Here is a 19850-nt window from a genome sequence, read left to right as displayed (position 1 = left end):
TTCACCTTCTTGACCTCTTCCACTCATAATGCATTAAGCATTTGTACAAAATTGTCGTCACCGAGCACTGAAAACTCGATAAACATAATTTTAGACTATTTCCTGTTCATGTATTTGTCATGCGCTGCTGATGGTTTTCTAATAATGTACTCGGGTCTACGAAGAGCAACACAGAATTTGTAAAGATCGGGTAACGAACGTTTTGTTGAAATATTGAGGTTTTGCTGACAACTGTGATCTTTATTTGTGTGGCACATTTGGTATTTTGGTAACTGCCTCTCTAACATCTTAATCAAGTAAATGGGTACATCCGCAGATTCTCCAAGTTCTCTGGCATCTTCTTTGACTTCCCCAATCGCATGTGGCAATCATGTAGTAGTCTCTGCACTTGATCTTGTTGATTTCTTAATATACTTGTTGCATTTAGCTATTTTACAATTTGAATTTTATTCTGTTCCCAATAGCGCCGCCACTTTTTCTACTGTTACTTTTACTGCCTTTCTAATATCCTTAGCATGTTCCGCAATTTACTTTGTTGTTGCAATCCTTGGCACAAATGTTTGTTCAAAACCCACCGTGGGAGCTTCTTGAGCAGTTTGTCTTAACTGTAACAGGTCTTTGAGACTTTTTCAACCATACATAACATTACAAATTAAATACCGGCATTCACGAGCAGTTTGATGGCGTCGATTTTCAAAGTTTTATATGACATCATTGATAGTCATTTTATATTATTGTTATAATTGTTAAATTGTTGTGTGAGACAACAAGTCAAAACAATGATAAAACTATACGGATCATTTGTGATTCGTGCAAACATATCACAAAATTCATCCAACGAGTTGTCAGTGGTACACCAATTCCAAGGCCATGCACGTTAATACAACATAATATCATAAACACATTACACTTATCGCATATTACTTAGGAACATGTGCGTATCATTTAATCAACAGTTTACATCGGTGTTTGGTATCGATACAATTCGGTACAAGACGATTAGGTCCAAATTGGACCGAAACTAAGACAATTCATCTGAACTTGAAAGACAATTCAGCCCAACTCAACAATACAATTGAGAATAGTTTTAGCAAGTATTTCTTCTTCAATAAAATGCTCAGTGCGACACACACACACACACACACACACACACACACACACACATATATATATATATATATATATATATATATATATATATATATATATATATATATATATATATATATATATATATATATATATATATATATATGCGGCCCAACTTTAAAAGAAACTTCGGCCCAAATACAAAGACAATTCGACCCGACTTAACAGTAAATCTGACAATAGTTTGAACAAATACAACCCAACCAATACTCCCCCCAATCCCAACCCCAACCCCCAACAACAACAACGTGTTTGTCTTGTTCAAAGAACAAGTTGATACTCTATACAGGATATAAATAAGTTAACTAGGACAAAGATTTTTTTGGAACAATTTTCCATGATCTTCGCAGCTCGTGTCGAGATCACAATGTCTACAATGGTAAATTTTATACAGAGCCATGACACTACATTTTAGTGAACTCTGGTGTTTCTTTACCGGTGACGATATGCGATTTTTTTAACCATACACGGCACACCTAGATTTGATCATGAGGAGATGATCCTTTATGACCACCTTGACGGGGTCAAAGCTCTTCGTTCTTGTTTTGCACTTAAGGCACCAGAGTTCATGCTGGCTGCGTATATCCTATAGTTTACACTATTTTGACAACTACGCTGTTTCAGAAATATCTATTTCGAAGTTGTAAAATAATTTTGGAAACAGTGATAACACTGTTTCTACGGGGGATTGTCCTCTGTATCTGCGTTGGATGTAATCGATACATTACCATCCACACTTGCTATCGTTGACGTTTTGAAGCTGTAACGAGTTGTACACGGATCCTTTGTTTGGTTGTCAGAGATAGCGCACGACATCATTGGAGGAGGGGGGAGGTAAACCAAACAAGTCGAAATACTCCAAGTCACTGTAACGTGGATCGTTGACTACGGCGACCCAGTGAGTGCCATGCCCATTTTAATAATTTACAGGTCAATCACTCAGCTCTAATTGGGCGTAATGTGTTTGGAAAGCCGATCCTTAAAAAGGACAACTCTGAAATTTCCAACGCTGGGTGCTAATGCTTTATCGAGGTCAAGGTTGGACAAAGGTTCTTGTAACGTTGTCGTAGGAGTCATAGACTCACGAAACTGTGTTTTAGGAGACCTTGTTTTATCAAGTTTTGGTTCCCGAGACGTAAAAACCTTTTTTTTTCTCATGCCCCTTCTGGAAAGTTCATTACCGCGTGTGGTTCCAGGAAGTTAGAGTCCTTTTCCGATGCTGAGCAATCCTGGCATTAACATTCCAGCGAACAACGGCGAATTTGATGAGTTAAGAACATTGCCTTTTCGTGCAGTAGGATGTTTAGCTAGCTAGGTGGTCTGGCAAGTTCGTCAGCATGAGTTAGTCCGGTCCTGTAAGCACCGACGCTTTAATCCTGATCGATACAGGCGTTTTGTCGGATGTTGCAACAGCGATACTTTTCTTTTGCTGCGGTGACGGCGTGAAATTTACTGGGATGCACGAGATTGTGTTATATTGAATGCTATTATTTTGTTGGTTTTTCTTGGACAGGTTTATTTTGATAGCAACGGTTAGCATAATCGCCGGATGAGGTGACGATGGCATGTTTCTGGAGGAGACCGCGACAAGCAACGCTGTAGCCATACGTGCCACGACCCATCACCACTTTTTTTAAAGCTCCAGTAATGGGTCCCGACGGTGCAAGGACCGACGCAAACAACTTGCGCGCCAGTCTTCACGTAGGGAATGATCGCACTGCCAATTCCATTGCCCACAATCGAGCCTCCTTCTTGCTGAGAAGGCATTCTCTATACAAGGATATCCATTTCTCCATTGAGCACATCCAACGTCATTAATCTGTCTGACGTCACCAGAGCATAATTGACGTCACCAGAGCGTAACAGACGTAACCTTCATCTGTAGGATTGCCCATAGTCCACCGGATCTCGATGTCGGCGGATGAATCTTAGGGGTGCTTGGAATATATGGATACATCGAAGTGGAAGATGGGATACAAGTCCACGTCCTGGTACTTCTGCATGGCTTCTATGAACATCATGTAGGCGCGAGAATATTTTTGGGTGGTGTCGTCGAAGAAGTTGCATTCGAGCTCTCGCTCTGGATGCTACCTGCAGTTGATGCTGATGTGAATGCGAGACAACCCTAGATGGTCAAATAGGTGCTTGTTTTGAGTTTGGTCTACACGTCGTGCTGACAGCTGAAACACCACGAACACGTCTTGAAAGCTCGCTGCCCTAATTGGTAGCTACTGTCTACGAGGTCGTTTTCGGAGCATGTTGCATGTAAATGAGGTGTTGTTCAAAGTGAAGTTTTCGGTGAACCTGGCCATCGTCGATTCCATTTTGAGCATGTGAGCCTTCGAGGGAGTAATTTTGGGCATCCACAACGATAACTACTTCATGGTAAATTGTCCATTATTTGACGCTGCTGATTTGTGCTGGTATTGGGCCGGAAAATCTCTTTTCACAAACAGCGTGTGGTTGACACCTCTGAAGACGGTACGAATATCTCGACACACGCCGAAGATGCTGATGAGAGGAAGCAGCATGCAGATCTGGTGGCTGTTATCGGTGAGAGCGCGTCGGGCTGTGAATCCGACATTTAAGATGGCATTACGCACAAGAGCAAAATTGACTCTGAAATTTCCTTCATTGGCCCCGGCAGCATCACTCACAGTCGCTACTGCAAACGCAGAACTCACAGCCTCTCCCGTAGCTGTATCTCTGAACCACCACATGTTGGTGGCGCACATTCGCACGTAGTCATCGCTAAACGTGATTAAATTCAGAATCGTGCTGGCTTGAGGTAAGTAGCCATTAATTTCTTCCACGGTCTGATTATCCAGCTGATATTGGACCGACTTGAAAACGACCAACCTTTATTTTGCAACGTGACTTGTTCAGCCGCCAAGTAGTTTCCGAACGCTATAGTTTTAATTTTCCTGGGACCTCCAGAAAGACATTGATGGGAAGCAGGTACATATCTTCGTCACGCGTTTCTATTTTTCGCTGCGTGCTGGTGTTGTGATTCGCAATGTTTGTGTTCTGGTATTCGACGTATTCGAATTCGGTCGTCCAGTCATCGATGCCATTGCCATCGTTCAGCCGAAGGTAATCGGGAGTGAATCTCGAATACATGACATAATAACGCATATAGGTTATAATAGTGTTATAAAATAACACCGTTACAAAAGTACACTGCTATTAAAAGGCATTCTTTATTTTGTTGTCCTTCTCACTACAATCTTTTCAATCTATAACTGGACATGATGGCGCCAAGAGATTGTGAACTATATGCACTCACTTTTCTCTCCAGATCCTGTAAAATTCTTTCTGATTTTGCGATGTGGACTTCCACCTTTTTTAAAGATCCAGTTTGGCCTTCCTGAAAAGCTCGGACAGCTGAGTTTCCTGCAGGGGCGACGCTTTTGTTGCTCATGATGTCAGTGACTGTGTTTTTGACATAATCGATTGCGGCATGATGTTTGTTACTATTTTTGGAACCCTGGCAGTTTCAGCGGTAGAGGCGGCTCCGGTGGTTCCTACTTCAGTTGCTTTGAAGGTAATCGGAACTGCGTTAGCTTCAATTCCTGGAAAAGCTGATTGTACTGAGGAAACCAGCGTGGATAAAAATCCACCCACGATTTTACACCGTTGTTCGCGTGATTGTTTAATTTAACAGCTACTATTTAACTGCTAATATTTTCTTGTGAGCCGTCTTGTGTCATAAGGCTTTACGATGCCAATGCATCTCGACGTTTACGATGCTTGCATCTTCCTACGCCATACAGTTTTGCTTTGTTATCAGACTTTACGTCATACTGCTTTTCGCCGCTCGTGCAGATATAAGGTGATTCTTTCTTGGTTATTAACGACGTCGTTTCCGGATGATCGGTGAGCCACATGGTGATTTCAGAGATCGTGTACGTGTTCAGGTTGGGATAATAAATAAAGGGATTAGCATTAGCGATCCCGGTGAGACGTTATTCGCCGTAGAATAAATCACAAACAGACAGAGGAGAGCTATCCTTGAGCGAGCGAGCAGTTGATAAGGAGACTGTTCATGTCGGTGGTGATCATTGGGAGATCTCCTTCGTCCACTCCATTGCCATCCACCACAATGCACGCGTTATAAACGATGATAGATCCGATCGAGTGGGCGATGTAAAATCCCACCACGTATCCTTCCGAGAGGGTGTTTCTGGTGCGCATCGTAGAATAATTAGGCTCGATCTTGATGTTTGCGGATGTTTGTGGAGGTGTCTTCGTTGGCAGTGATCAGCCTGGAGATTTCCGTGGCGATGTTGGTGAAGTCGGACCAACCTGGTGAGATCGTCATCGCCTTTCGTGGAGTGCCTTACGACGGTGCTACCGTCAAGTACAAAAACTGATTGTTGTTCGATTTGATATAAAAGATGTTCCATATTTCGGCGGAGATCAGCGTGATTTCCTTCGATGACTGCTGAGGGTTATACCTTACCATACCATGGAAATCACGGAACGCGAATCGAACAGAAGCATTGTAGCGTCGAGAGTCATTTGGAACAGTTTTTATATATAAAAAATGGTCTTTTCTACCTAAGTGTATGTGACTAAAATGGACTTCAGTTAGATCAGGTCCTCATACAGAATCTGGTACTGATCCGACGTTACCAGTTGGTGATCCAGGAGATGACTGAGGATGTCCACCATTTCGCTATCGATCTCCACGTCGACATTCTCCTCTTGTTTAGAATCGATCAGCTTTTTTAGTCGTGAGACGATCTCGGCTGGATGTTTGTAGTAGCGGATGGTGTTGGTGCCAAAACTACCCCTGCAGATGCCTTTTCCTTTACGGAGTCCCTGTCCCATTGTCGGGGGATCATTCATCCATTCCCGAGGCTTTCTCATCTCATCAATTTTACTCAGCACGTCTTCTAACTGTTCACGCTTCTCTGTCGCTGAATTTAGTAACACTTGTTCTTTCAGTCTAGCAGACTCTAATCCTGCCGGGGCCTCAGCCTGCTTCACTCCTGGCACGTTGAACATTGTATTGAGTAATCGTCTGGTGGTGTGTCCTATCAACTGAGCATTGTACTCTTTTAACTTATTCAGCCACTTATTCATCTATTCTTTCTAGTTTTCATCCTTGCTTCGATGAATCTCGGTTGACATACGTGAGCATGCATCGTGCAGCCATCAATTTTCGATCCCGTGCTGACAAAGATCTTCATGGGGGCGAACTTATATTCCACACAATGCTTCAGCCATCCTCTGCTCAGTTCGGTATAGTGATTGTATTTGATGTCATTGAGCAGGTTTGTACCCTACGCTCTTCTCTTTTCATATCCACTATCTGATTCTCTCACTTTGAATCGTGTTTCGTTTATAAATATAATCGGCTTCCTCTTTTTCGAGAATTCCACGCTGGCTTCAGTTTTTTCTTTCCTTTTTCCAGATTAATGTCGATGCGGTTACTTTTATATCCTTCTTCATTTTCTTCAGTTTGGCTTCCCACGTGTTTTCGCGCTGAAATTATAATATCATCAAACGTCATCCTGGGAAACACCGTTTCGGGAGTCATGGACTTTGTAATCTATGTTATGGGACATTATGACTCCTGAGGCCATGTCGTCAAACACGTACGGCGTCCTGTGTTTGTCCTGGTGAGGATTAAGCGTATAAATAATCACGCGATCATACGTCAATATGTTGTTCAGGAGCATGTTTGTCACAGAATTAGGCAACGAAATAACTTGATTATGCCTTAGAACTATTTGACTATTTCTCGTTGTACATGCGTACAAAGTTATATAGCGTGAATACGTGTTTTTCCAGGGAAGCGACTGTATTAACATGTACCTCGCCAGAGATTACTTGTGACGAAGTAACATTACTAACATGATATGCACGGGTATTCTACCCTGACTTTTGCTCACTCTCCTATGGATTTAAGTAAGATCAATTTCAAAAACCGACACTGGTTGTTTTGGATCACGTCAAGGAGTGTACGCTCTCCATTGTTCTCCAGCCATAGGGCTGATTGTGTTTGTCGCTGTGATTGTGTCTGTCGCTGTGAAGTGTGATTATCAATGTGAATGTGAATATGACTAGAGCGGTCTGAAGCTGTCTAAAGTTGTTTAGAGCTGTCTGGAGTTTCCAGAATATTTAAGGCTGCGTGCTGTCGATACGTATGTATGTATGTACGTATGTCTGTGCCACGGACGTAGACGTAGCAAATTAAAACTGTGCTGTATCCTGTCTGTACGTGTGTATACGTATGACTGCACACGTGGTGGATCCATAAAGGGTGCGAGCGGCCGATAAGAGTGTGGGCCAACCCAATGAATCGTGCGACTGTACAAGGGGTCTAGAAGCATACGTTTGGATCAATTGTTGTTCCATTGCATTTTTATATCCATAAGATTATTTTGAATCTTCGTTGTGTTCATAAGATTATTTTGAATCTTAGTTGTGTTCATAAGATTATTTTGTATCTTAGTTGTGTTCATAAGATTATTTTGAATCTTAATAGAGTTCATATTCGAGATTATGTGAATCTCTCTTATAGTGTAAAATACTGTTTGAAGCGTATCTGCAGTCCATGAGGTTTCTTGGATCTGTACTTCATATTGATTTAATATTTTGGTTTATTTTCAATGTGTGAATGTTGTGTAGAGTGATTTGAGTCAATCGTATGTTGACAGCGTGAGAGAATCATTGTATTTTTACATCATATATTTTTCTTTATTAATTCATTTCATAAATTTCCATCTTTCTCACATTGTGTTTGTCTTATTCATTTAGTCCAAAAACCCACTCGGTTTCTATTCTGCGACAATGTTCATGAGTAGATTCGTTTTATCATGACAGGTCGGATCCACGATCATGTAATGGCAATTCGGCATAAAATATTATGCTGGTGGGGTTTTGTTTTTGCTTTCGTGTTGAAAATAATGATGTACATTTTATATATACAATTAAGTTATGTGAATCCTTCACCATATCGTACACGTCCTTTGATATCCTGATCGGGTCTGGCAGTAACTCTTCTGCGAGCCAAGAGGAACCAGACAAAAGAAAGTCATCCGCCTCGGGGATTCCATGCAGGAAAATCTCTACAAGAGTGGCCACAACCTAACTAATCTCGACGACGTGAGTTACCTACCGCCGGACACCAATGCCGCACGACGATTTCACGTGAACAAACTCAGGCAGACCAAATTGTCATTGACCGCAGGATTTCTCACAGGAAATCTGAATATGGGTGGAAGGTGGAAGGATTTTAAACGGACTTCCAGTTCCGAACGGGCATGCGTTGGTAGCGTAGCAGTTCGGCAGATCTGGATGTGGCGCTATATAACAAGTACGATGAAACCGGCCAGGTGACCAACAATCTTTCCACGTCATCACCGGATTCCGGAACGACGTTGCAGAATCCTAGGCGTATCGAAGTGAGTACCGGACTAAACACGAGATCGACTATAATCTATCATTTTGGCACGCTCCATCATTCTATGTACGTCAACCGAGATTCCACAGGAAATTATACGCCGATCACCTTGCACACCGTGGAGGGGTTTCGCGTCAAAAATAAGACGGATAAGCCACTGTTGATTGTCAGCGACACCATCATTAACCTGTACCGGGAGACGTCGATGGAGAACCACAAACATATACGGGCTTCCCACGACGTGGCCGATCACAAGGGACACAAACCATCACCGGAGTCATCTACTTGTCGTTGGAAGCTAAGCTGTACGTGACTGATTATCCACCCTTGGTCAGCAATAATGTCACGAGGAAGCAGTATGTGAATGCACGCTGTGTATAAACAACACGGGGTTGATTCCACCGCTGTCTGGAAAGACGAATAATCGAAATGACATCTTCATTTCGGCGTCTTCGGTATATTCAGCGGCTCACCGGGCCTACTTTGTCTTTGCTACCCCCGTGGACATGGCAAGCGCTGCTAGCGAGTCGTCTGCAAAGTTGACCAGACCCAATATCTTGCTTATGTCATCGTTGAAACTCGAAAGGATCTCAAGGATGCCATTGTTGAACGCGTTCCATCTCAACATATACATCAGTGTGGTATGCTCACCAAGATGGGCGGGATAGGAAACTATCTGGTGTTGCTCACTGCGTCACAAGAGATAGAGCTCTGAGACCACGGCATGCTCAACATCGTCTACGATAAGGATCTCATTTTTAGGCAGTGCATGTCTTGCATGCATCGGGAGGAGTTCCTCAGGTTGCTGTACAGATTAACCGATGTATAGTTAACTAAAAAAAACAACATTTTTGGCTATGTGTCAGGTCTTATTTCTAAGTTGTCCAACCAATTATCGGATTTATTACCACTGAGATGACCGACGGTGTATCCGATGAGAACAACTCCACGATGAGATTCCAAAACAATTGAACCAGAATATAAAACATTGTTTCTTACCAATCAAAAATAACAAGCAATTAAAGAAACAGCCGACGTGGGTATTATACATAGGAGATTAAAAAATTTGTCTCTGACGAGGCAAAAATAACAAGCAGTTAAAGAAACAGTAGACGGAGCTATATGTATATACACGTCTATCAGCCCAAGGATAGCCTAAAGTCTTGCCTAATATTAATGGAGTAAGAAATTTGATGTAAAGTATCACAGATCCGATCCAGGTGATTCAGCAATCTGCTATAAAACCTGCTGTTCCGCCGATAAAAATTTGTCTTCACCGTATCGTCAGCATGGCGAAGAGAATTGCATTACCCTGGTTCTTTGAGCAGCCCATAGGAGAATGGAAACGCATCAACGCCATCCGAAAAAATCAAGCCATGATTTTTCCACTTATACCACAACAACTGCACCAGAACAAATCAGCGCAGCAATGACACATATGCGATAAGGACTTTAAGCCACATGATGAAAAGGTCAGAGATCAACGCCATGTGACTGGACGTTATCGAGGAGCTGCTCATGCTGATTGTAATCTACGCTTTAAAGATCCAGTCTTCCTACCGGTGATCGCTCATAAGCTACTAGGATACGACGGACATTTTATCGTTGCAGCACTCAATCATCCGCACGTCAAACAACTTCTCGCTGGGGTGGAAACTCAAATGCATCCACAACAATTTTGAAAAGTACATGTCGTTCTCGAGTGGACCCTTCCGATTCATCGATTGGTTCCAGTTCATGCCGATGTCGCTAGAAGAGCTCGCTAGAAACTGTTCTAAGTTCTCACACCTCGAAACAGGGTTTGAAGGCAAAGTTGATTTGCTCAAACAGTTTATCCGTACGAATACATCAATGCCCCTTCACATTTCGTCGAGACTTTGCTGCCATCCCCAGACGCCTTTTATTCCCACCTGCACCTGTCATGGATCACAGACTATGAATATCAATACGCGAACAAGTTATGGAATGAATTCGGATGTAAAACTTTCGGCAATTATCACAATGTCTATCTCAAAACGAATGTACTCCTGCTCTCAGACGTATTTGACAATTTTAGACACACAAGCTTGAACCATTACCAACTCGATCCACTCTGATATTTCTGCGCGCCGGAAGTCTCCTAGGATGCCCTTCTCAAGCAATCCAGAGTGACCTTAGAACTCATTACCGATCCAGACATGTTCATGTTCACCAAGCAGAAGGTACGAGGTAGAATATCCTTCATGAGCATAAAACATGCCTTCGCCAACAAAAAATACACGAAACACTACGACCCTACAAAGCCACCCATGTACATCCTTTACTTTGACAAAAGCAACCTCTATGGATGGGCCATGTCACAACCGCTTCCCGTGGGAGATTTTCACTGGATCACCGGAGAGCAGTTCATCGAGGAAAGACATGGAAGACACCACGACAACTTGAGATACGTCGTCGAAGTCGATCTTGTATATCCACAACATCTCCACGACGCCCACATCGATTATCCGTTCTGCGACAAACAAATTCTTTTCACCGACTCGATGATGTCTCAATAACAACTACAGCAGAAGAGTTAGTTCGGACTCGAAGACGCCAAGGTGAAAAAACTGGTACCTATAGCCCTAATCTCGCCAACAAAACCATGTATAAATTGCCTCATGGACTGCTCGAACATGCTTTCCTGCACGGACTCGCTCTTGTAAAAGTTCATCGTAGACTCAAGTTTCGTCAGTCATCGTGGATAAAATCCTACATCAACTACAACACGACACATTAAGCCAGCGCCACCACGGTGTTCGACAAAGACTTCTTTAAACTCATGAATAATAGCGTGTTCGGAAAAACCAAGGAAAAGATCAGGCATCGCAAGAAAATTGAAATCGTCAATGACGTTCGACGACGAGACAAGCTCGTGGCCAACGATGCCTTCTTGCACATGAAAATCTTTGACGAAGAACTCGTCGCGATCGAATCCAGGAAAACCAGTATCAAGTTGGACAAACCCGTCTATGTTGGCGCGGTTGTGCGCGATCTCTCCAAAATGCTCACTCTCGAGTTTCACTACGACTTCATCAAACACCAATACGTAAACAAGGAGACACTGCTCAGGACCGACACAGATCCTCTCGTGCAATAAATTCACACCGACGACGTCTACGCGGACCTGTATCAACACCGAGTACTGTTCGATCTCTGCGATTATCCCAAATACAGTAACGATAGTAAAAAAAGTGCATACAAATTCAAAGATGAAACTTACGGCGTACCCATCACGGAGTTCATCTGACTTCAAGCCAAAATGTACTGCATCCCCCTTGACAATGGCACCGTCATGAAAAAGGCCAAAGGAGTTTACAAAAACCATCACTGTCAAAATTGCCACCCACCAACATTTCACCGTCAAAATCGCCACACACCAACATTACACACAAGCACTATACGGATATATTCATTACTACTCCATGAGAACTTTCCTATCACAACATCACAAAATATCTTCAATGCTCATCAACAAAAAAGGACTCTGTCCCTTTGATGATAAACGTTACTCCACCGATGGCATTCACACACTCGCACACGGACACTACCGAGCCAAACTCACTAATCATCACAGCTATGTCTTATGCACACATCGAAAACATTTCATCACTAGGCAACCTTCAGAATTCCAGAACCCCAATTTGTTCCTTTTGCGTTTGTCCACATAAGAAGAAAACGCAGTTTTGTTTTCTACCCTGGATAGACCATCTCTTTCCAGAACCCTCAGCAGCTCCAACAAAAGTGGGCTGAAAAATGTGGTCCAGAACCCCCATTTTCTAGCAGAAAAAGTGGTACAGAAAGTCCATTTCCCCATAATGATCACTTCAAGAAAATGTGGTCCAGAATCCCCACAAGTATTATAGATCCATGGGGGCTCGCTCGAGTACTTATTCTCACGTATTAAAACACTTGGACAAGCGTGCTGGTTAACTAAGTGATATCATAGCTCTGCGACTAATTGTTTTGTTTTTGTTTTTAAGGATGTGTCAGCAGATATTTGTCTCTTTATGAAATGTGCGAATGCTAAACGAAACAATGCTTTTCGCGAAATTTAAAGGCAGAGCTAATATGGTAATGTCTTATTCTCTCACTTTATGAATATTACCGTTTTTCATAGTTGGAACAAGTTCAATAATCAGATGATATTGTCTAACTAAAGGATATGTTAGAAGCATTATAATCTTTAATGTGTATAATTATTTCTTATTAAATTTGATAAGAAAATTGACGAAGAGTTATACAGTAATTCACACTTAATTGTATTCAGATGTTTGAAAACAAATCAATCAAACTAATGATACTGGATTGCTATGGGTGAAAAATATTGATAAAACTTCTTTTTTGAATGGTGTGTAGAAGGAAAGTGTGTTTCTTCATAATAGGTAAGTATAGTCCTTAGTGGTTAGCCTGCACAACTTCATAGCGTTAGGATGCTGGCTCGATTCCTTCTCAGATCAGGGTCGGCCGCCATAATGTGTCTCTTGGCAAGTCACTCATTTGTTGCCTCTGCAGGATATTACGCTTCATGTACAAATCTTGGAAGTTGTTCTGTAATAAAACTTGAACTACTTATTCAGTTCATAATTTGTGCAACTTTAACATTTGAAGTCTTTTTAAATGTAATTATGAGATAACTCGGATGATGATGATGATGATGATGATGATGATGGTGACGATAAATATAAAAAACAATGAAACGAAACTTTGCCCAATTCATTATAGAAATAAAGGTGAGAGGCAATTAAAACAGGCCTTATATTTTTCCAGGTCCGAACAGCTATATGTCACGCTCAGCCAAATGTGTAATTAGAAAGTTACTGGGCGTCCGAGCTCATAGTGGAGTAAGGAAGCTACCCACCCCCACCCGTATATCTTTAATACACTGAATATTGGATATATATAGTTATGTTCTATATCTGTATACATTTGGTGCTTTTGTGATTATTATTTAATGTATTTCTAAGATTATGATTCCTTATCGACAGATGTAATAGGAGTATGTAGTGTTGCACTCCTGTGACCGTCTATTTGACTTTACATTTTCCATTAATCCGTCTCAGTTAAGTTAAAGTTTATGCTAATTTAAAATCTGTTACTCTAACTGATAAACTAGAGTCATGTAGTTTTATGGTCGTACTTGGTGATTTCTTTACCATGTGGCCCAAAGTAGGTGGTTTACGTCAGCTCACAACGAACAAGGTCGAACTTAACATACCAGAATTTATTGTCGAGGACACCAAATGTTTTTGGATGTTTTCTTCAATTGTTTCCAAATTTTCAAAATATGACAAAAAGTTGAAAATGCAACTTTAATATTACATAAAACAGCCATCATTTACATACAGAAGTCGATTGTTTGACTTTGAATTAATAATTACCATATAGAAGGAGTGGCTTCCTCCACCATATTTACCCTGAAAAATATAATAAAAATATTTCGATCAATTATTTTAAGGATAAATTACGGATATTCTTAGTCGTTCTATACACGCCATAATACTGTTTCAAACTTAATAAAAGAAGTCCATTTGAAACGTGGGCAGCATGATTAAAGTTGGTATTCATTTTCTTTACAACCGGTCATATACTCTTAGTACATAACTTATAATAATTGTTTCGTTAAGGAAAAAAGTGTTATCTTTTAGGAGTCAGAGCACGTTACCTTTAGTGAATCTAGTCCCTCCTGGTCACACACATACATACATATTGTCATCACGACAATGCAATCAGATCGTATGATGTCACACATTTTGGTTTTTTACAAGATGTATTAATTGGTTATACAGAGAATTATTCAAATACAAATTATCAGTTTATTCATCGCTTAATAAAGAAGAGACCAGAACGTACCTAAATACTGAGCAGTATTTAATTTTCGACGTGGGTCAGTTTTGGTACTTAGTGATACATTTATGGGACAAGGCGCAATAGTTCATAAATAGTCTTAAGTTTTACTGCTAATAAAAAACGATGTTCAATAAAAGGCTTGCTTTCCAAAAGCCTTAAGGTTAATTACCCTTGTAAACTGTCATGCCGTAATTTATTTGCTTGTGTAAATCTGATAAACAATGCGTGCAAATGACGATAGCTTTCAAAGTCTTATCTTGCATGTAGCAATTTGAAGTTGTATCTACCCATCTTTATATCTGTACTACTTTTTACAACAATGGTTTATTATCACGTGAATCACAAATAGCTCTTTAGTATTCAAACATTTTAGGTCTTTTGACATATTGCCCTTGTAAACAAATTGAAATACGTGTCAAAATAACTCTCTGGAATACGAGTCATGGAATCAGGTTTTATCTTGCATCTTCGTGTTTTACATTTACTACACGCGATTTTAATATCTTCAACGATTCAACAAAATCATTCATTTTGACCATGTTGTTAAATTACGGATATTTTTTTAAAATGCCAGTTCTTAATAGCTGCTAGGTTATACTTTACCTGTGTAGTCATTTATCGTTTAAATCCCAGGGTAAGAAGATATGGAGATGGAAAGGTAAACCATGTCATATTAACATTTCATTACGTGTTATTAGTAAAAGAAAAACGTGTAACAGGTTCAAAAATAGACATGATTTATTCAAGGTAAATCTCAATAATTAAGAGACAAATCAGGCCATAAATGGAGGCATAAAATTCAAGGTTTCCTCAACAAAACAGCGGTTAGTATATATACTCCTCTTGAATGAAGCTGTCCTTCAGATAAAAGAGAAACGAAAATTGGTATAGCCGGAATGTCAAATTTCTTCTAGGATTTAACATGGCCAGGAACGCAATCAATGTACAAGATTATTGCTATACCCATGGTGCATACTATGTATGTCCTTTATTACAATTCTTGGAATAGAATTAATATCAACATAACTGGCAATGCAAGCCACGTATAAGACAGCGATTATACCAAGCAATGCAAAAATTACGCTAATTTCATTAATATGTCCATGAAATTGTTTGTAGCAAATATGATCAACAACGCCATTAATGATTATTATAATCTGCAAACACTATTTAAAAAAGACACCGACTAACAAACAGTATAGGATAATCACGCATAATATAATTTCATTAAATTATGCAATCAACTATCATACAATGCTATATACATTTATAGACAACGCAGATCAATTTCGATGGAGAGTACAGATTTTGAATATACATCTTGAACCATCATGTGTGTCAGTCAAAACTTAAAAGGGGCCATACATCTAAAATTGGTAACACTGGCACTTAAAGGGCAACGAGGCCGTACTAACTGGCGAGAGGCTTTGTATTTCTTTCATGAAACAGAATGGGTGTATGTAATAATCAATAGTGTTGGGGAAATTCCTGACTGTTCATTGTCAGAAACGCTAACTATTTCGTGACGTTTCCTTTTTATTTAGAAAGCAATGCAAAATACATTAATGACGTCTTTGTCGGTAAGCTGATGTCAGGCAAATTCAATTTGTGCGATGCTAAGTTGAACCATAGAACGCATGGATATATAAACTTAAGATGATAGTCTACAGTCCACCAGGTTAAGTAGAGGCGCGGGAGCGGAAAATCAGAAGCCGCTGAAGTCTCACAAGATGTTGCTATGGTGTAGCTCAAAATACAAACCTTGCGGCAGATTCATCTCCCAGCAATGCGCAAAATCCCCTGGCCGCAATTTGATGCATCAACTGAGATGCGCTAGGCCAATATTTTGTTATTGCCGCTCGACAGCGACAATCGCGGGCCGACTCATTAGCAGTACAAGTATGCACTGACCATGGTCAGAGGCATCATCTTCAGTCATGACACGATATACATATACAGTCTCAATTTTCAGCAGCTGGCTGTCGGTGTTCGTTCGTGTATAGAGTAGCACATAGAGCACCTTGATATGCTTAGTAAATGTCGTACATGAGGAATTTGCTTTGGTCGAGGACAGCTGGCTCCATATACATATTAGGCGGTTTAACTAAAGGTTGGTCTTTGCAAACTAAATGACAACGAGGTTATCGGTTTTAAAAAAAATCCGTGTCTGAAAAGCCGGCAATAAGGTTCCGCAGTTTATGTCTATTAGGCTTCTCGAAATCCTTCTGGACCATCTACCACATGTTTTACATGGACTTCCCAAATAATGAGCTGTTCATCAGCTTGAAGAAATCTTTTTCAAACTCTGGTTGAAAAGCCTGTGTATGGTGCATGGTCAGATTCCAATATCATGTCAACCTTGGTTACACGCATTCCGAGATTGGTCTATAACTGGAGTATACAACGTATAGCTGCTTTTATGACTTGGAACGAGTTTGGCTCTTTCAGTAAACGTACTCAACCCCCTTCATACACCAACGCCGTTTGCTCGCCAAACCACACTGATTCATCTGGATACTCGAGGTCTATTTAAAAATTGTAGCTCTTCTGTGATCGATCCACCAAAAGTCACCAGTTGGCAAACTCTACACCATGGCCAAGCCATACGGATGTTTGTGATAAAGGTACACTATCCAGCTGTTTGGCTTTTTGTTGTCGTAGCCGCTTCCACGGGTTGTACACATTGGGTTGCTCGCTTTCGCATAATGGTGGGCCAACATCAAAATTCCACCACGTGTCCTCTTCTAAATAAGCAATTTAATGTTGATGTCTGCAAGTGGCTCAAGCTTAACACCAGTGTTCTTCAAAACATTCAGCTCGTACCCAGTGAACTATAATAGTGAGCTGGGTCAATATCATAGTTTTGGAGCAAGGTGTCGCGGAATGCTTTAGATAGGTCCGCTAATGGAAGCACATCGATCTTAAGGTAAAGGTCGTTCTCGTCGCTAATGGTTTTTCAGCAAAAAGCTACATTCACACACGCTCTTGGCCTGTTCATAACCCTTTTCAGTTATACAGGTAATGATGAGTTGGAAGTATAAGGCCTTTACCGGTGGAAGATGTGTTTCTTCGAATCTCATTCAGCTGCTCATGCATTCATATTGGTAGACGCTCATCGAAGCAGGTCAATGTTGTGCTCCATTTGTCCAGCCCGGAGGAAATTTTAATGTGCTGTGGTGCAAAAAACCTCGTTAGGGATGTTGACAGCCCGCTTTTTGAGGCTGCTGTTGTTAAACTGATGACTATCAAGAATCTGCAGATTTGTCTGAGTAGATGCGTGGCTTGAATTTACATGCTTGATGGGCGGCTACACTGTATTTCCCAGCAATATGGCAGTGGTCTCCCACGCAGTCTTGGGTAAGTCTTCATTGAACACCATTACCGCTGAATTTTGGAGCATCTTGCTGATCTCTTCAGGGTTACGCTGAAAATTCTGGATAAATGTGGCGACAGCTTCATTTCCTCCGTTTAATAATGGCTCCCTGGATACAGCATCCCAGTGGAAAACAGAAGCTACACTGAACCGGGTCCGAGATTTTCTGATTGCTGATTTTATGAGGATTGATGGTAAGCCTTCCGCAGGGACGTTCATTTCATCGAGATCCACATGGATGACGTACGGGACACACATCTTGATGTGTTGGTTCTGGAAGACTGTTATGTTCTTAGCTTCCTCTGGTAAATACATGCATTGTGGCTTTTCGCTTAGACGACAGATATCTTTAGTGTGGCATTGTAATAGGTCAGCCCAGTGGTAGACGTACTTGTTTTTCCTGACTTTGTTTAACTTGTATAACATACGATTGAGGTATTTTATCCAGGTGTAGCGTCACTATTCTGATGTTGGATACATAGCTTCACCTTCAGTGATTGCAGTGGTAGCAAGCAGCGATAGGTTTACAGTGTGTGGTCTAACGTCGTCGCTAATACCCAGCGCGTAGAGGTCACTTTTCCAACCAAAGAATGAGCAAAAATGGTTTCGTTGCGGCGCCCATGCTCTGGATCAGGTTGCGGAAACCGCCATCCAGTTCATGGGGTGGTGGAACCGGAGCTTGTTGCCCACTTCTTCAGGTATAGAGCGACCAATGTGTCATATTCATACTGGATTATATTCCCGCTCCGAAGTAGCTAACTAAAATCTATATAGATTTTATTTTGTTGTGCTCACATACAGTGTTATACCTATAATCCCTAATAACTCAATGGATTTTATTTTGCAATGGTTAAATACATTTTTATACATACTATCTATAATACCTAAATGGATTTGCCTTGGCAAAATCTCACAAATAACTTTATTAAAACTTTACTCTGCTTTCTGCTCTCTTTATGTCTCTTGCTCCATGGTTGACACCTCATCTCGCACACATCCTATAATCAGTCAACGTTTCAAGAGTGCATTTTAAAATCTGCCATAAAAACGACATTACTGCAGGGCCGTCTTAACAACTTTTTAGGCTCTGGGCAAAGCAATGCAATGGGGCCCCCTACCGGCCCTACTCACCCACATGAATTCCGCTAGATATCACTATTTTTTAAAATTGGGAAACGTGCTTCCCACTGCACTTTTAAAGCAAATTAAATTGCCAAGATCTTTCAATATTCATTAACAATATGGGCAGCATGATGCCCTTAGAAGCGTGAGGCCCTGGGCAACTGCCCAGTGTGCCCATGCCTTAAGACGGCACTGCATTACTGGCCAATATTTTTCCCCACAGAGATCTTTATTTCCTAGTTTTAGTCAAGCGAACTTATTTGTGCCTCGAGACACCCATATCTGAGTAAACTGTTGTACTCTTTTATACATATTTCTATATTTCTAGAAACAGAAAATCCTATATCACTTTCATTGCTTTTGTCTGATGGTCTGCGACCTGGGATATTGGCAAGATAGTGATTCCTTAATGGTTTGGTGGCCTAAGCCACCCAAGGGTGTGGATCTGGCCCGAGCTCTTAATAGGGGCTGGATTAAAGAATATTAAAGTTTTATTTGACATCTACTATAAGCCAATGAATATCCACAACCAATCTTTTTCTTATATGAGCATCATTACTTATCCTCTTTTTCTTTGTGTTTTGTAAATAGCACATTTGGCAATTTCGATTTATATCTTGAAATAAGTTTAGAATAGCCGAAATAGTTGAAATAGGAAGTAGTATGCTTGATATTGCTTTCACGCTACATAAAGAGTAGAAAGATGGCGCATGTTGCTGGTCGCTTTCTTCACGCTGACATACTGTTATCTTTGTCGATGGCAAAATCCTCGTTACAAACTTGTCTAGCGACTGAAGAATGTGCACAGAAATAGTAGTTATATGGGGGAAATGTTTAATTAATGTTCTTGTTCTTTACTTATTTATTTATTTATTTAACTAATTTAATTTTTATTATTACTTTTTGGTGTCGCCAATACATCCG

This window comes from Sinohyriopsis cumingii, chromosome 16, assembly GCF_028554795.1.
Source record: "Sinohyriopsis cumingii isolate HCF-2022 chromosome 16, ASM2855479v2, whole genome shotgun sequence".
Taxonomy (NCBI): domain Eukaryota; kingdom Metazoa; phylum Mollusca; class Bivalvia; order Unionida; family Unionidae; genus Sinohyriopsis; species Sinohyriopsis cumingii.
Note: the sequence above shows the minus strand (reverse complement) of the source record.